Consider the following 18,043-nt stretch of genomic DNA (forward strand, 5'->3'; position numbering starts at 1 on the left):
GCCTGCCACAATAGCTCAGACAACAACAAAATAACATAAAAGATACAAAGATACATGCATACACACAGATACTTTGGCCTCTTTAGGCGCAAACAGCACTCGATCTGGCCCCATTTGGTGAGATCTTTAATTAGTTAATAAGTGTTGTTCTGCGAGCTGCTGCTTAGCCAAGTTGGTCAGTTTTATGGCCAGCATTTGCATACGCCACTGCCATATTGAGAAAACCTGTAACTCGGCATTTACTTCTAATCAAAATGAGAATCACAATGGCAGCAACAACAAATCAAAAACTATTTACAGTTAGAGGGAACATCAATCGTTGGTCGTCAATCAGTTCGTTAGTGGTTAACAGTGAGAAGAAGCTAGCAATTTCCTTTCGGTCTATCTAATCATTTGCTTTAATTAAACACACATTTACACACTAACTAACTGACAATTAAGAGCTGTGCAAATACTCTATGTCGCTGCCAGCTGGCTATCCAGCTGATGAGCTTGTCAGACGCAATCAAAGATAGCTAAAGAAAGTGTACACAAAATCTATTGACTTGTTTATGGTGCAATGACACCGGCTTAACCCACTTTATTTCAACTGCTAAGCTTTAAGAGTCAAGCAATTAAGTAAAGAGCTGTTATACAGGCCTTTTACATGAATTTTAAAGCTTCATTTAAAAAAAAGCTACTTTTGCTCTCTGGATTAAATTATTCGAAGCACATTTAAGCGTTAAAAGCTTATCTTCTTCAATGATTTGTATGACTTTATTTAAAAAAGCGTCAAATAAATAAATTTGATTTAGATTAAACTCAACAGCAGACATTAATTTGAAATTTAATTATTTTATTAAAAAGCTTTATACACAGCTTTAAGTAGAAATTCTCTATGCATAGAATTGAATATAGTAAAAAAGGTTGAGTAAAATAAGTGACCAGAAATTATCATCACACGCTTGAAATGCACTTTCAGCTAGTGTCATTGACAGTCGCTGATTGCAAAGATTATGCACATCAGTTGTATTTGACAAGAGCACTTGAGACAGCAATAACAACAATTTGTCGCTTTTCATTAAAAAGCGACTATATATATAGACAGAGAGCGGGGAGAGGGAGAGATATGGTATATGGTAACATCCCCAACAGTTTGGGAAAATGTAAATGTAAATGCGAGCACAATCAGAGCAATATGGGCACGTTTTGTGTGTGTTCAGTTTCTGTCAAACAAGTTGGGCCGCTAATCTCATAGCGATCGTAGACGAAGTAGCCCACATACGAAAATGTATCTGCAAGCAGGCCTGGGCTGGGACAGCGGCACGGGCAGGGGCAGACATGTATGCGCTTGTGCGCGACCGAATGTATCTTTCGGATACATTTGTTGCCGCTACAGAAATTAATACGTGCTGAACACTCCAACAGCGCACACACAACTCGCTCGGCGAGTCGGCTCTGTCGTGTCTGTCAAGTCTGCGTTTAAATTCGAGTCTGCGGTTTGGGTCTGGGCGCCGGCGCGCTCTGCTTTCCGCACGTACCTTAAAGTACGTTGGCTTCAAGCAACGGCAATGGGCAACGTTCAACGTGCATCGGTATCGGTATCGGTTTAAGCTATAGCCATATAGCTACACGTTATCTCATCTTACTCTCAAGTAGAAGTTTATGAGTGTTCCGCTTGTAAAGCGTCGTCTTTCATTACCATCCTCGACGTGGGCGACGCTCGTTGAGACCACGCGCGGGCGTACCAAATGTGTGTGTAAATATTTATTTTGCAAAGAGGAAAAAAATTATTAAGCAAAAAAAAAAAAATGAAAAAACCTACAACAAATACAAAATAAAGTTGTTAAATTATTATGGCTGTAAATGCAATCTAAATACCTGTACGAGTTGCATTGCCAATAACGAAACAAGTGTAAACACGAAACGAGGCGTAAACGAAAAATTCGAGTGCAAGTTTTGCAATTGTTTATGCAGCAACCGAAAAAACAATAACAAAGTGCAATTGTTTTTAACAAATTATGGCCTGAATGAATTACATATATGAGCAATGATTTTTGATTTCTTGTTGATTCAACGCAAAAGCTGAAACGAAATGCAACTGAATTATTTACGAGTGCAATTTGCCATTCATTCATCGCAACGAAGGCTAACTAAATATTCACAAATATATCAATAAAAATACAATATAAAATAAAAAATATCACAATATATTTAAACTAAACAGCAGCTGCAATAACCAATGGATTTATAGCAGCATACCAAATTTAAACAAATACATAGGTTAGTATCTTGTTTACTTTAAGCTCGCCCCGTTTACATTACATGTTATCGAAGAATTTTCTATGCTTTGCCCAAGACAAACAGCTGTAAAAAGCCAACAATTAGCTATTGTTGGCCAGATAAGAAAGGCGTTTAATATTGATAATGGCAATTGGTTTTGCTCAGTTCCTACGGCTGTTAGACAGTGGGTAGCAAAAGAACTTTATCGGCAAAAACGAATCTGTTTTAACATGAGTCAAGTATTTGCGTATTTGACAGTGGGCAGACTTGAGGCATTTGTTTAGCACTTCCGGGTGTATGAGTATGAAATAATGGCAGCTAAAAATTTGGTTTATAAATAAAACTTTCATAAAATTATGTAAACATATTGTACTCCATATTCGAATACTCTCTCTCTCCGCTTGACGGCGCATAAACATGTTAAAATTATGTGAAATATGTTTATAAATGCCAACAAAAGTTAGTTTCGATTTGATTTGCATAATTTTTACATGTGAACAAATGAATCAACTGTCATTTATAATATTTGTGAACATGTAACCGAAATGCAAAGGGGTCTAAATGAAGTTGAAACAAATAAAGATTTTGACTAGAAGTCGCGAACAGTAGATACCCTGTACATACTGAGTCTTCACTCACTTCCAGTTTACCAAGGGGAATGAATTATTAAATGTTTTTAACTATCTGAAATGTTGCACTACATGAAATTTGCACTGCTAGATAAAGTAGTTTGTCATGCCTGCTGGAACCTTGTCTGAAAACTAGTTATTGCTGCTAAAATACGAATTAAAGACCGTGAGAGAAAGGCAAGTGACCGATTGAGTCTCATGCTCCCCATCACATAGCTTATAATACGCCCTTTTGGATACCCAAATGGTATAAATAATGCAAACAAAGGGCGTTTGCTGTGGCTATGATGGATGATACTTTGGGTTACTAAACAAAATGCCAACCAGTCAATAAAAATGCATAGATAAATAAACTAGCTGGGCAATATGATAAATGGTCCAGCAGCCAACGGCTTTATCAGTCACATAACTTTGCTTACATTGAAGAAAAATAAGTGTCAGATAAAAATGCAGTTGCCAATATGAAGATATATTATCATTAGCTAATTGGCAATCAGGGGAAATCAAAATATTGAGATTTATGTGAATTTCTTAATTAAAATTGATGATAACTAATTAATATGCATGTTAGAGTCTTAGAGGCTTATTATACCCTAGAGCTTAAGTAACAGCTCAAATTTGTTGCAGCAGCGAGTTCGTGCAACTGTTGCAACAACCTTGTCAAAGGTCAAAGCGCGCTGCTATCATCGCATGCACATTTGCCCTGGAGCATAAGCTACGTTGAGTGCCTGATGCTGCTCTCCTTCTCTGTGGCACATCAAATACCAATAATGCTTATGGTTTATATTTTTTATGGATCAATAAGTTTGTGTGCGTGCGGCAAAGAGCTGCCGCAGTGGTTGGGGGGCAGGTTGCTGATGCGCCGGAGCCATAACAACACCAGCTGAGATCAAGGCGCTTTTAATAATCTTTAATAGGCTATATGCATGTGCCCGCGTCTGTGTGAATGTGTGTGTGTGTGTGTATGTGAATGTGTCTGAATGTGTGTGGGCGTGCTGCAATAAAATTGCCACATGCCCCACAGAGCTTGCGGCTAGGTGTCTGCATAGCCATGTTTATGCCGCGCTTATCAAAATAACAACACTTTTTATTATTATTTATCTCGCACAAAAACAACAACAATAACAGAAATACACTACACACATACACTCACACACACACACACGCACGCACACAGACACGGAATTGTGTTTATACTTTTATCTTTATTAATTTGATTCTCCAACATCTGAAAGCAGCTCGCTGCCTGAAAACTGACATTTCCATTTGGCTTTTTATTTTCACGCACATGTTGCCGACTGGGGAAAACCCGCAAAATGAATAATAACAAAAAAAAAACTTTAACACATCTATCCTTTTGTTGATTTAGCTTCAAGCTAACACCTGTGACTTTTTCCTCTACCAATAGCTGTGCTCCCGCCTTTATTAATTTGCAGCTCTTTTTATGCAAATGTTGTTTGCAATTTAAAGTTTTCTAATTACTGCCAAAAGTTCCAATTGAATTTTGTTTAGTTTTATATTTAAGCTTTAGGCGTAAAATAAAAAACTTAAAAAAAAAAATAGAGAATTTGCTGAGTTTTACCACTGAAAAGATTCTTTAAAAGTTGTGCAAAACATTCAGCAATAGTTGTAATTTTGCTTAAATACGGAAGTGCGTTTACCTAAATTAGTTTTTGCCATTTAAAATAACTTTTTTTAATTAAAAACTATTTTGGATCTGTGTTTGAGGATATTTAAGTAACAGGCTTGTAAATTCATGCTGTTAAAATATATTTGTTTAATAAAATTATTTTTAAAATTTATTCAGTACCAAACCGTGTTTATGCATATATATAAAATATAATTAAAGCTATTTTATGGGAGCGAAACTTCCATTTATCCATTTCCATTTATCTCCTGTCAAATCTCTTGTATTAAAAAGGGAGCACAATTGGGATTTTTTAAAAACTCAGCGGATTAGTTAGTAATTACACCAAATTGTATGATTATAATTAAAATAAAATTTATATTTTTTAATGGCTCGAATTAAAAATCAGATCAAAAGTGAGATGATTTTTTAAGTAGCTTATCAGCAGCTGCCTTAGCCATATTTCCAATAGTGAATCTATTGGATTAGTCGCATCAAATGTGCTAAAAGCTTACCAGCTCGAACAGTCAAATGTTTGCATTATCGAAACTATAATTTATCAGACATTAGATAAGCACGTCACATGCGCTATAAAGCCTTCAGTTCAATGCAAAAAAAAACAAGGCGTATGTATTTATAAATATAACATAAAAGAGCCTCAAATTATGCAAATGCTCGTAATGTGATGATAAGGTGCTAAAAATACTCGCTACAAAAAATCTTATATTGTATAATTTATATTGTTGTTGCTCTTGTTGTTGGTGTTGTTATTGTTGCTGCTGCTGACAAACACAAATATTAACAAATTGGAGCACAGTAAAATGGAATATAAAAGGTGTTGAGCATACAACACAAAAATATATGAAACGTGCTGCTCATAAATTTACGCACGTTCGAATTCAAAACGTGCCCAAAATCTACACAAATATGAAAAGCGTCCTACACATGCAAATATCAAAATTCTGCCATAATTTCGCCTATATATGTATACTCGTATGTTTGGCTCTGGGAGTATGTGTGTGGGTGTATTTGAGGCCTACAAACAACAACAATCAAAGTATGAAAACATTTATGAATGCGGCTCCGGCTGTTTTCCATGCCAATAAGCTTAATGCCAGCATTTGATGTCAATTACCATAAATACTAAGAAAAATGTTTTCAAATAGACGAATATTAAATGCTCTGACAAATTAGCCAGCAAGAGTGCCAGTAAAAAATGTATTTTAATTGAAGCTTGTATAATATATTCAACATTAACACAAAGCATCATCAAAAAACGTTGAGCACTACTAAATCTCTTGGAAATTGCATAGAAAGTCCATACAAAGGAAAGCCAGATGAACAAGCATGAAAGTGATAGTTATAGAGCATGTGACGGAGAAAGCGAAAAAGAAAGGACAAGTTGGAGGAAAAGTAATCTAGAAGCAAAGAAAGTGTGCGAGATACAGCGAGAGAGAGAGAGAGGGCCAAAAGCAAAAGGCATGTAAATAAATATTATTACAATTAATAAATGCTATCAATATTTTCTGTTTCTTTCGCTCATGAGATTGTATATTGATTGTATTGATTGTATATATTAAAGTTAGATTTTATTAATAAAGTAAGTATCTTTCAAAAATGGTTGCCGAATCAATAGTGTGTTTTTGTTATTTTTTTTTTTTTTTTTTTTTTTTTTTTTTTTTTGTTTTTTTTTTTTTGCGCTGGAATCGATCAGTGCCTTCTGATCTCTACCAAGCGGAGTTAAGGGTATAGTGTATAGTTATTATTTAATAACTTAAATGATAATTACAGACTTAAATATATAACAATAATGGGAGAGGGATGTTTAAGTGATGTGCCTCGTTGGTAAGTCGTCGGGGTGTAGCCTTCGGAGGCGCCTCTCACTGATGGGCTCAGCCAGGGCCCTTGCGGCCGCGTTCGGATGCTGCACCAATTTGTCGGAGTATCGGCTGCTGAAGAAGTTGAGCTGATCTCCGACCTTTGTTAGGCGGAGATCGCGTTCGATGGCGTCTGTTGTTACGTTACATATTTCATGGCACAAAAGAAATACCCAGAGCATTAAGTAATAATATGCAACACGGCATGACAAACGGGGGCGATGAATGTCGAAACTCGAATTAGATACATTTGAGGCTGACGCGTACCATAGCCGGTTGGTTAACCTTGTCCCAGACATTTGTCAAGTTCAGTGCCATTGGAAATGTTTGCGTTGCTTTGCTAAATTAAGGAAAATCCGTTAACATGCTCAACTTTTTGCTTGCCGCAAATTAGAAAAGCAATTTTCCAGAAGCAGTCAGAGAAAAAACACAACGCAAGAAATAAAAACAAACAAACTTTCTGAACAAGCAAAATCAATATTTGTACAATTGAAGAATTTTAAATTTGAAAGCTCGCTAAAAAAAAAAAATGAGAATTTATCAAACAAAAATTGAATTCAGTTGCGTTGCGTATGCTGAATTGATTTAAGCCATATTTGTTATTTGGCAGGCAAAACTTTCGTTTTTTTTTGTGCTTTTCGCCCGACTCTCTTCGCATTTGCATTTGGGACCAAAAGTCGGTAGAAGAGCAACTTGGGCAGCGACAACTTCAAAAGGTTCGCTCTGAACCGAAAAAAATGGCAAACGTAAAAGCCAATTGCACAATTGTGAATGCAAACAACTTTATCAACGGTTAGCCAATTTTTATATATACGAATGTAGAAACTATGGGCAGAAAAAGTTGGAACAAAAAGTTGGTCAAGAGTTTAGGACAAACAGTAAGACATATCTGTGAAGGTGTTCAATATATAAGTAAACATCAAAAATGTTAAAAGTGTATGGACATATATGAATATATTTTTTTTATATGCCATAGGCGAACAGTTCAAGATCTTGCCTTTGTATCTACAGGATATTCGACAGAAAGCCCCACCATTACAAATTAGAACGCATTACGACAAAGAGCTTAGCAAAACATAATATAATATTTATAAAGTCGGTTTGGCCTTAAGAACTTAAGGATTGAAAGGCTTTAATAACTAAAAATTTGATATGCGTGTTCGTTTGTCAATTTTAGTTGAAATACATCCTGCCGAAAGACATAAAAGTTTAACTAAAATTGCAAATTTAAAATCTTGCAAAGTCGGCATACTCAAACCATCTCCATTTTTGCTTTATTAATTTTGTATACTAATTAGATATTTATGCATTGCTAACAGGGTATTTACTAGTCTATTTTGATTATTTTTCGATTTTTTATATATATACATCTTATAATAGAAATGCAAATCAAAGTACAACTGAGCTTTAAATTGTGGACAAAGCACCTGAACCCACTTCTGTATATATTCAAAAAGTTATTTTTGTAATCAAATCTTTTAAATAATTTAAACCGATTTTATTTGCATTTTTCTTTCAACGCGATTGGCATAAAACCGAACTTTGCTGAAACTCGCCGTTCAAATTGAAGACTTTAATTTGATATTAAAATTGAATAACATATGTGCTTCAGACACGGTCACAACATATCGATTTTCTGCTGACCAGATCCTGCTGGCCATATGTGTATGTGTGTTGGTTTTCTGCAGAAATATGCTTTGGGGTTTTTTATGCCTATGGCACACATGTTGATGTGTCCGATGGCGGCGCAACGTGGCCTAATAAAATTTCAGTTAACGAAAATAAACGCGCTGAGTTATGCAACGGACCACACCAGCAGTGGGTGGTTGGGTTGGGAATTAGGCGAATTTTGCCTCATAAGCATTTGCCGGCCAAAAGGCAGCCATCGGCATTACCACAATTTCTAAGCCCAAATAATATATTTTGTTGATTTTTCTGCCGTTACGGTCTGGGCCCTTTTTTATACACTAACAAAGGGTTAATATAGCAATACGAATTTGTAGAACACATTTGTGAAACGAAATATATCAGAAATCTAATTGAGCGTAACTTGCTGCGTCATCTGCCTCCTACAACGTTATCATATTTTATTTAATAAAGGTTTTATAACCATTTTTGTTTGTCAATTTGCGGGGTTTGAAGGAATCTTGAATTTGTTATTTTATGTTTATTAAAAGAAAAAATAAATCTAATGATTTAATTTGTTAATAATAGAATTCTGACACGAATGGAAGAGTTTTATAAATTAGAATTAAAACAATTGCAAACATTTCCTAGCATTGTGTATGAAAATTCAACTGGTAACAATTAAAAATATTTAGTTTTTTGTTTAAAATAGAATAAATATTTTTTAACTTTTTTGTCATTTTTAAACGCGTATATAATATTTCTTGTATTATCTTATATATTTTATTATATCTTATATAATCGAATAAATCGAAATAAAATAATGGAATATATTAGTATCAATCTGTAAGCGTAGTTGATATAATATCAATATAAAATGCTTTATTCATGGCACATCCTAGTGCTGCAAGAAAAGATTTATATCAGAAAAACACATAAAACAAGCTTTGTGAGAGTGTTAGAGCTTCTATGAGCTTAAGTTTTCTCAACTTTCCTACTCTTTTGTTCGCTAATAATTCATTTTAAATGACTTCGTAACTATTTGTTTAAGCCATGGCCCACCCCCTTTTTTGTCGAGTTAGTCACTTGTGGAATTTCTTTATTTTTGCATTTATGCCTTGTTCATAGCCCCTAGCCCCCATTTTTGAGCAGAAACTCCATGCGTATACGCAATTTTATCGAGCGCACACGCGGCTTTCACTTTTGTGACTTGACAATTTAAAATCGACACTTTTATCACCCAATAACCCAGAAATTTACTCTGCTTCACTTTGTAGCATCGTAAAAAGTACAGTGTGCACAGTTTGTGATGGTCTTGTCATTGTTGTTTTTCTTTTTTTGTAGTTTTCTTGCTGCCTCTGCTTGCAGCATAAATCATCATTTGTCATGCGAATGTCCGGTGTCTTGGCTGAGCTCGATTTAAACAGTCCAGTGGGTCGACTTAGCTATTTGTGTAGCATATCAAGCGACCCTGAACTACCACTTGGTCATTCATCACTTTGGCCAAGTTTGCATTTTTATTACAGCTTGCCTAATGCTCAATGAATTTGTCAATCAGTTTATGATTCGTGTAAAGAACAAAACAGTTCATAAATAATACATATATATGTGTGTGTGGCACACAGCAGTTGCATTGTTCAAATTGAATCAGCATCAAATCAATATCAAGTAGCCGCCGCATTGGCTTCCAGGCCCCCTCTGTAAATGTCAGACGTCATCCGCAATTCGCGTGGTTGTCTTCTTGTCAAACAATCAGCGTGAACACATATGTCGTGAGGGCGAAAATCAATCAGCATTTCGAGCGATGAACTTGTCTGGCAACAAGTTGAACAAATGTCACATCTGTTGCCGCCCTTCATTACATATCCTGACAATTTTCAACCACAAATCTGACAGCGTATCATTCGGCTGTTAAGCCAAAAACCAAAAAAAAAAGAAGATTGTTTGGCAGCTAATTATTTGCTCTGTAGCGCACCGCCCAAAAATAGATACTGTTTGAAATTGCCCACAATGTTGAAAGTTGTGAATTTAAATTTAAGCAGATGTCCAATGCCCCAATTAAAGTTCAAAAAGCGGCAACGTGAGAGAATTACATAAAAGCTTAAATTAAAGCTGATAAACAATTAGCTTAAAATTAGTTAAAAGCTTGAACTAATCTGAATTGCATAATTTTATTGTTAAAGCTTTAACGCGCTTTCGTACATTTTTGTCGAGTGCAGGAGCTTGCTTGATAAGTTTTCCGGCTAAATCGAGCTATATTGTCAAACTTTCAAAGCTCTCCATTTTCAGCTGGACCTATATTATATCCACGACTCAAATAGTGTTCTAATAAAAGCATATTAAATACAGCTAGTTGGGTATGAACCAAATTTTATATAAGAACCTCTTCGACTTCAGCATAAATGATCAATAAATACAGCCCGATAAGCTTTCAGCTTTAATGTGCTTTCAAACGAAATGTTGTTTGGCTTCCAAGCACACAGGCTGAGTATGATTTGCTCACTGATTGGGCGTATCAGCGAAGGCAACCGGAAGGAAGGAGACTTCAATTTGCCTACCTGACTGGATGACTGGCTGGCGTATGCAATTGACAAAATACTTACCACGAAACGTAAACGCACACGCACAACAAATTTTTATATTTTTATACTCGTTTTATTCGTTTTTTTTTTCATATTGTTATTGACGAAGCCAACGCCATCCAATTTGAACAACAATTGGACGACTTGACTTGAGTTGGAATAACCTAAGCATTTGTCGTTGCCAGCTGCAATGCGAATGAGTGTGAGTGCGACTGTCCCTGTATGTGTGTGTTTGTGTGTGTATTTATATATAGTCGTAAAAAGCTATAGCCCTGCTCTTGAGCCTTTGCCTTTTGAGCATGCTTGGCAGTCGAAATGGGTAATCAGTTCTTCTTACATGATGCGGATTTCTTATTATGATTTTGCTTTGAAATTTACATAATGTGGCACTGTCTAGATGCTGCCACGTCGTTTTGTCAGCACACACGCACACACAACTCAAAGCATACAGGAAATGCGCACTACTCCCCATTCACAATTCACAATTTGTTTAAAGTGACTGCTTCGGGGGATAGCTGGCAGATACAAACAAAACTAATTTATGCAACAAAGAGCGACAAACAGAATGCTACTGAGAGACAGAGAGAGTGAGAGAGAGAGAGAGACAGAGAGACTGTCAGTCACAGCACACACACCTTGAATTGGCTAAGGCTAAGATGTTGGACCCTTTTTCTGGCATTTGCATTTAAAAGAGCTGTCTTCGCAGCGGGCTTAACACCTTCAACAGTCTCAGCTCCGCTCTTCACCCCCTCCCAGCTGTTCAAACAATTAGCCGCCTGTTTACATGCATCCACAAGATGCTGGAGCCTGCGCTGGCGTAATTAGCAACGCAGCTCAGCTCTAGCACTGGGCGCTGGCAGGAAGGGGCGAGCCGCAGCTCTAGCTGCCGCTCTAGCTCTGGCTCTGACTTGAAGAATAGTTGGAAGCAATTGTTTGTCTGTTTGCTGTCACCTTGGCAGCAACTAAGTCAACAACAAAAGACGACAGCATCAAATCAGCTGCGCGCCTGTCTGACATGAATAACAACAACAGAAACAACAACATGAACAAAAACATCAGCAGCGGCAGCAGTTGCAGTTAAAGATTCAGATACGCAGATGCAAATGCAGACGTAGCTACAGATGCCGCTTATTTGTATACCCTGTATCTACTAAAAATTGATAATTGGGAACAAACCAAACCTCGTGAAAATCTGATCAGATTTGGCCCGGTTATGAAGGTGGGAAATTTTGGGCCATGTCTATATACTAAACTTGGGGCAGGATTTTGACATGAATTTCGAGGAAAAAATATGTATTCAGATTTGAATGCCAGATTGATCTAGAGGGCGAACCATTAACAAAAATCCAAACCTCGTGAAAATCTGATAAGATTTGACCCAGTTATGGGGGTGGGAAATATAGGGCCATGTCTATATACGAAACATGGGGTAAGATTTTGACATGAATTTCGACCAAAAAATATGTATTCAGGTTTGAATGCCAGATTGATCTAGAGGGCGAACCATCATCAAAAATCCAAACCTCGTAAAAATCTGATAAGATTTGACCCAGTTATGGCGATGGGAAATTTTGGGCCATGTCTATATACGAAACTTGGGGTAAGATTTTGACATGAATTTCGACCTAAAAATATGTATTCAGGTTTGAATGCCAGATTGATCTAGAGGGCGAACCATAATTAAAAATCCAAACCTCGTGAAAATCTGATGAGATTTGACCGAGTTATGGGGGTGGGAAATATAGGGCCATGCCTATATACGAAGCTTGGGGCAGGATTTTGACATGAATTTCGACCAAAAAATATGTATTCAGGTTTGAATGCCAGATTGATCTAGAGGGCGAACCATCATCAAAAATCCAAACCTCGTGAAAATCGGATGAGATTTGACCCAGTTATGGGGGTGGGAAATATAGGGGCATGTCTATATACGAAGCTTGGGGTCAGATTTTGACATGAATTTCGACCAAAAAATATGTATTCAGGTTTGAATGCCAGATTGATCTAGAGGGCGAGCCATTAACAAAAATCCAAGCCACGTGAAAATCGGATAAGATTTGACCCAGTTATGGGGGTGGGAAATTTTGGACCATGTCTATATAAGTAGTAAGTATACCATGTCTATATAAGGGTAAGATTTTGACATGAATTTCGACCAAAAAATATGTATTCAGGTTTGAATGCCAGATTTATCTAGAGAGCGAACCATTAACAAAAATCCAAACCTCGTGAAAATCGGATGAGATTTGACCCAGTTATGGGGGTGGGAAATATAGGGGCATGTCTATATACGAAGCTTGGGGTAAGATTTTGACATGAATTTCGACCAAAAAATATGTAATCAGGTTTGAATGCCAGATTTATCTAGAGGGCGAAACATTAACAAAAATCCAAACCTCGTGAAAATCGGATGAGATTTGACCCAGTTATGGGGGTGGGAAATATAGGGGCATGTCTATATACGAAGCTTGGGGTCAGATTTTGACATGAATTTCGACCAAAAAATATGTATTGAGGTTTCAATGCCAGATTGATCTAGAGGGCGAGCCATTAACAAAAATCCAAGCCACGTGAAAATCGGATAAGATTTGACCCAGTTATGGGGGTGGGAAATTTTGGACCATGTCTATATAAGTAGTAAGTATACCATGTCTATATAAGGGTAAGATTTTGACATGAATTTCGACCAAAAAATATGTATTCAGGTTTGAATGCCAGATTTATCTAGAGAGCGAACCATTAACAAAAATCCAAACCTCGTGAAAATCGGATGAGATTTGACCCAGTTATGGGGGTGGGAAATATAGGGGCATGTGTATATACGAAGCTTGGGGTAAGATTTTGACATGAATTTCGACCAAAAAATATGTATTTAGGTTTGAATGCCAGATTTATCTAGAGAGCGAACCATTAACAAAAATCCAAACCTCGTGAAAATCGGATGAGATTTGACCCAGTTATGGGGGTGGGAAATATAGGGGCATGTCTATATACGAAGCTTGGGGTAAGATTTTGACATGAATTTCGACCAAAAAATATGTAATCAGGTTTGAATGCCAGATTTATCTAGAGGGCGAAACATTAACAAAAATCCAAACCTCGTGAAAATCGGATGAGATTTGACCCAGTTATGGGGGTGGGAAATATAGGGGCATGTCTATATACGAAGCTTGGGGTCAGATTTTGACATGAATTTCGACCAAAAAATATGTATTGAGGTTTCAATGCCAGATTGATCTAGAGGGCGAGCCATTAACAAAAATCCAAGCCACGTGAAAATCGGATAAGATTTGACCCAGTTATGGGGGTGGGAAATTTTGGACCATGTCTATATAAGTAGTAAGTATACCATGTCTATATAAGGGTAAGATTTTGACATGAATTTCGACCAAAAAATATGTATTCAGGTTTGAATGCCAGATTTATCTAGAGAGCGAACCATTAACAAAAATCCAAACCTCGTGAAAATCGGATGAGATTTGACCCAGTTATGGGGGTGGGAAATATAGGGGCATGTGTATATACGAAGCTTGGGGTAAGATTTTGACATGAATTTCGACCAAAAAATATGTATTTAGGTTTGAATGCCAGATTTATCTAGAGAGCGAACCATTAACAAAAATCCAAACCTCGTGAAAATCGGATGAGATTTGACCCAGTTATGGGGGTGGGAAATATAGGGGCATGTCTATATACGAAGCTTGGGGTAAGATTTTGACATGAATTTCGACCAAAAAATATGTATTCAGGTTTGAATGCCAGATTTATCTAGAGGGCGAACCATTAACAAAAATCCAAACCTCGTGAAAATCTGATAAGATTTGACCCAGTTATGACGATGGGAAATTTTGGACCATGTCTATATACGATACTTGGGGTAAGATTTTGACATGAATTTCGACCAAAAAATATGTATTCAGGTTTGAATGCCAGATTTATCTAGAGAGCGAACCATCATCAAAAATCCAAACCTCGTGAAAATCGGATGAGATTTGACCCAGTTATGGGGTGGGAAATATAGGGGCATGTCTATATACGAAGCTTGGGGTAAGATTTTGACATGAATTTCGACCAAAAAATATGTATTCAGATTTGAATGCCAGATTGATCTAGAGGGCGAACCATTAACAAAAATTCAAACCTCCTGAAAATCTGATAAGATTTGACCCAGTTATAGGGGTAGGAAATGTTGGGCTACCTCTATATACGATACTTGGGGTGAGATTTTGACATGAATTTCGACCAAAAAATATGTATTCAGGTTTGAATGCCAGATTGATCTAGATGGCGAACCATCATCAAAAATCCAAACCTCGTGAAAATCGGATGAGATTTGACCCAGTTATGGGGGTGGGAAATATAGGGGCATGTCTATATACGAAGCTTGGGGTAAGATTTTGACATGAATTTCGACCAAAAAATATGTATTCAGGTTTGAATGCCAGATTGATTTAGAGGGCGAACCATTAACAAAAATCCAAGCCACGTGAAAATCGGATAAGATTTGACCCAGTTATGGGGGTGGGAAATTTTGGACCATGTCTATATACTAAACTTGGGGTCAGATTTTGACATGAATTTCGAGCAAAAAATATGTATTCAGATTTGAATGCCAGATTGATTTAGAGGGCGAACCATCAACAAAAATCCAAACCTCGTGAAAATCTGATAAGATTTGACCCAGTTATGGGGGTGGGAAATTTTGGACCATGTCTATATAAGTAGTAAGTATACCATGTCTATATAAGGGTAAGATTTTGACATGAATTTCGAAGCTTGGGGTAAGATTTTGACATGAATTTCGACCAAAAAATATGTAATCAGGTTTGAATGCCAGATTGATCTAGAGGGCGAACCATCAACAAAAATCCAAACCACGTGAAAATCTGATAAGATTTGACCCAGTTATGACGATGGGAAATTTTGGACCATGTCTATATACGATACTTGGGGTAAGATTTTGACATGAATTTCGACCAAAAAATATGTATTCAGGTTTGAATGCCAGATTTATCTAGAGAGCGAACCATTAACAAAAATCCAAACCTCGTGAAAATCGGATGAGATTTGACCCAGTTATGGGGGTGGGAAATATAGGGGCATGTCTATATACGAAGCTTGGGGTAAGATTTTGACATGAATTTCGACCAAAAAATATGTATTCAGGTTTGAATGCCAGATTTATCTAGAGGGCGAACCATTAACAAAAATCCAAACCTCGTGAAAATCTGATAAGATTTGACCCAGTTATGACGATGGGAAATTTTGGACCATGTCTATATACGATACTTGGGGTAAGATTTTGACATGAATTTCGACCAAAAAATATGTATTCAGGTTTGAATGCCAGATTTATCTAGAGAGCGAACCATCATCAAAAATCCAAACCTCGTGAAAATCGGATGAGATTTGACCCAGTTATGGGGTGGGAAATATAGGGGCATGTCTATATACGAAGCTTGGGGTAAGATTTTGACATGAATTTCGACCAAAAAATATGTATTCAGATTTGAATGCCAGATTGATCTAGAGGGCGAACCATTAACAAAAATCCAAACCTCGTGAAAATCTGATAAGATTTGACCCAGTTATAGGGGTAGGAAATGTTGGGCTACCTCTATATACGATACTTGGGGTAAGATTTTGACATGAATTTCGACCAAAAAATATGTATTCAGGTTTGAATGCCAGATTGATCTAGATGGCGAACCATCATCAAAAATCCAAACCTCGTGAAAATCTGATAAGATTTGACCCAGTTATAGGGGTAGGAAATGTTGGGCTACCTCTATATACGATACTTGGGGTGAGATTTTGACATGAATTTCGACCAAAAAATATGTATTCAGGTTTGAATGCCAGATTGATCTAGATGGCGAACCATCATCAAAAATCCAAACCTCGTGAAAATCGGATGAGATTTGACCCAGTTATGGGGGTGGGAAATATAGGGGCATGTCTATATACGAAGCTTGGGGTAAGATTTTGACATGAATTTCGACCAAAAAATATGTATTCAGGTTTGAATGCCAGATTGATTTAGAGGGCGAACCATTAACAAAAATCCAAGCCACGTGAAAATCGGATAAGATTTGACCCAGTTATGGGGGTGGGAAATTTTGGACCATGTCTATATACTAAACTTGGGGTCAGATTTTGACATGAATTTCGAGCAAAAAATATGTATTCAGATTTGAATGCCAGATTGATTTAGAGGGCGAACCATCAACAAAAATCCAAACCTCGTGAAAATCTGATAAGATTTGACCCAGTTATGGGGGTGGGAAATTTTGGACCATGTCTATATAAGTAGTAAGTATACCATGTCTATATAAGGGTAAGATTTTGACATGAATTTCGAAGCTTGGGGTAAGATTTTGACATGAATTTCGACCAAAAAATATGTAATCAGGTTTGAATGCCAGATTTATCTAGAGGGCGAAACATTAACAAAAATCCAAACCTCGTGAAAATCGGATGAGATTTGACCCAGTTATGGGGGTGGGAAATATAGGGGCATGTCTATATACGAAGCTTGGGGTAAGATTTTGACATGAATTTCGACCAAAAAATATGTATTCAGGTTTGAATGCCAGATTTATCTAGAGGGCGAACCATTAACAAAAATCCAAACCTCGTGAAAATCGGATGAGATTTGACCCAGTTATGGGGGTGGGAAATATAGGGGAATGTCTATATACTAAACTTGGGGCAGGATTTTGACATGAATTTCGACCAAAAAATATGTATTCAGATTTGAATGCCAGATTGATCTAGAGGGCGAACCATCAACAAAAATCCAAACCACGTGAAAATCTGATAAGATTTGACCCAGTTATGACGATGGGAAATTTTGGACCATGTCTATATACGATACTTGGGGTAAGATTTTGACATGAATTTCGACCAAAAAATATGTATTCAGGTTTGAATGCCAGATTTATCTAGAGAGCGAACCATTAACAAAAATCCAAACCTCGTGAAAATCGGATGAGATTTGACCCAGTTATGGGGGTGGGAAATTTTGGACCATGATTATATACTAAACTTGGGGCAGGATTTTGACATGAATTCCGACCAAAAAATATGTATTCAGGTTTGAATGCCAGATTGATCTAGAGAGAGAACCATTAACAAAAATCCAAACCTCGTAAAAATCTGATAAGATTTGACCCAGTTATGGGGGTGGGAAATATAGGGCCATGTCTATATACGAAGATTGGGGTAAGATTTTGACATGAATTTCGACCAAAAAATATGTATTCAGGTTTGAATGCCAGATTGATCTAGAGGACGAACCATCATCAAAAATCCAAACCTCGTGAAAATCTGATAAGATTTGACCCAGTTATGGGGGTGGGAAATATATACGTGTCTATATACGAAACTTGGGGTAATATTTTGACATGAATTTCGACCATCTTCCCATATGTTTGGGTG

The 18,043-nt window shown here is 36.8% G+C and overlaps 1 protein-coding gene across 2 annotated transcripts in view; it reads left to right on the plus strand.

The window, feature by feature from the left end:
* Nucleotides 1-18,043, plus strand: part of Epac (Exchange protein directly activated by cAMP) — a 63,083-nt gene that overhangs the window by 12,551 nt on the left and 32,489 nt on the right. The window contains exon 1 of one of the 2 annotated variants that reach the window (XM_070209874.1): nt 1,295-2,262. The exons of the other annotated variant lie outside the window; for it this stretch is intronic. The gene's annotated coding sequence lies outside the window, so the exon portion shown is untranslated. Of the gene's footprint in view, nt 1-1,294; nt 2,263-18,043 lie in introns of those variants that run through there. 2 annotated transcript variants of the gene reach the window in all.

The sequence above is a fragment of the Drosophila virilis genome, chromosome 5 (genome assembly GCF_030788295.1).
Source record: "Drosophila virilis strain 15010-1051.87 chromosome 5, Dvir_AGI_RSII-ME, whole genome shotgun sequence".
In the NCBI taxonomy this organism is placed as follows: Eukaryota; Metazoa; Arthropoda; class Insecta; order Diptera; family Drosophilidae; genus Drosophila; species Drosophila virilis.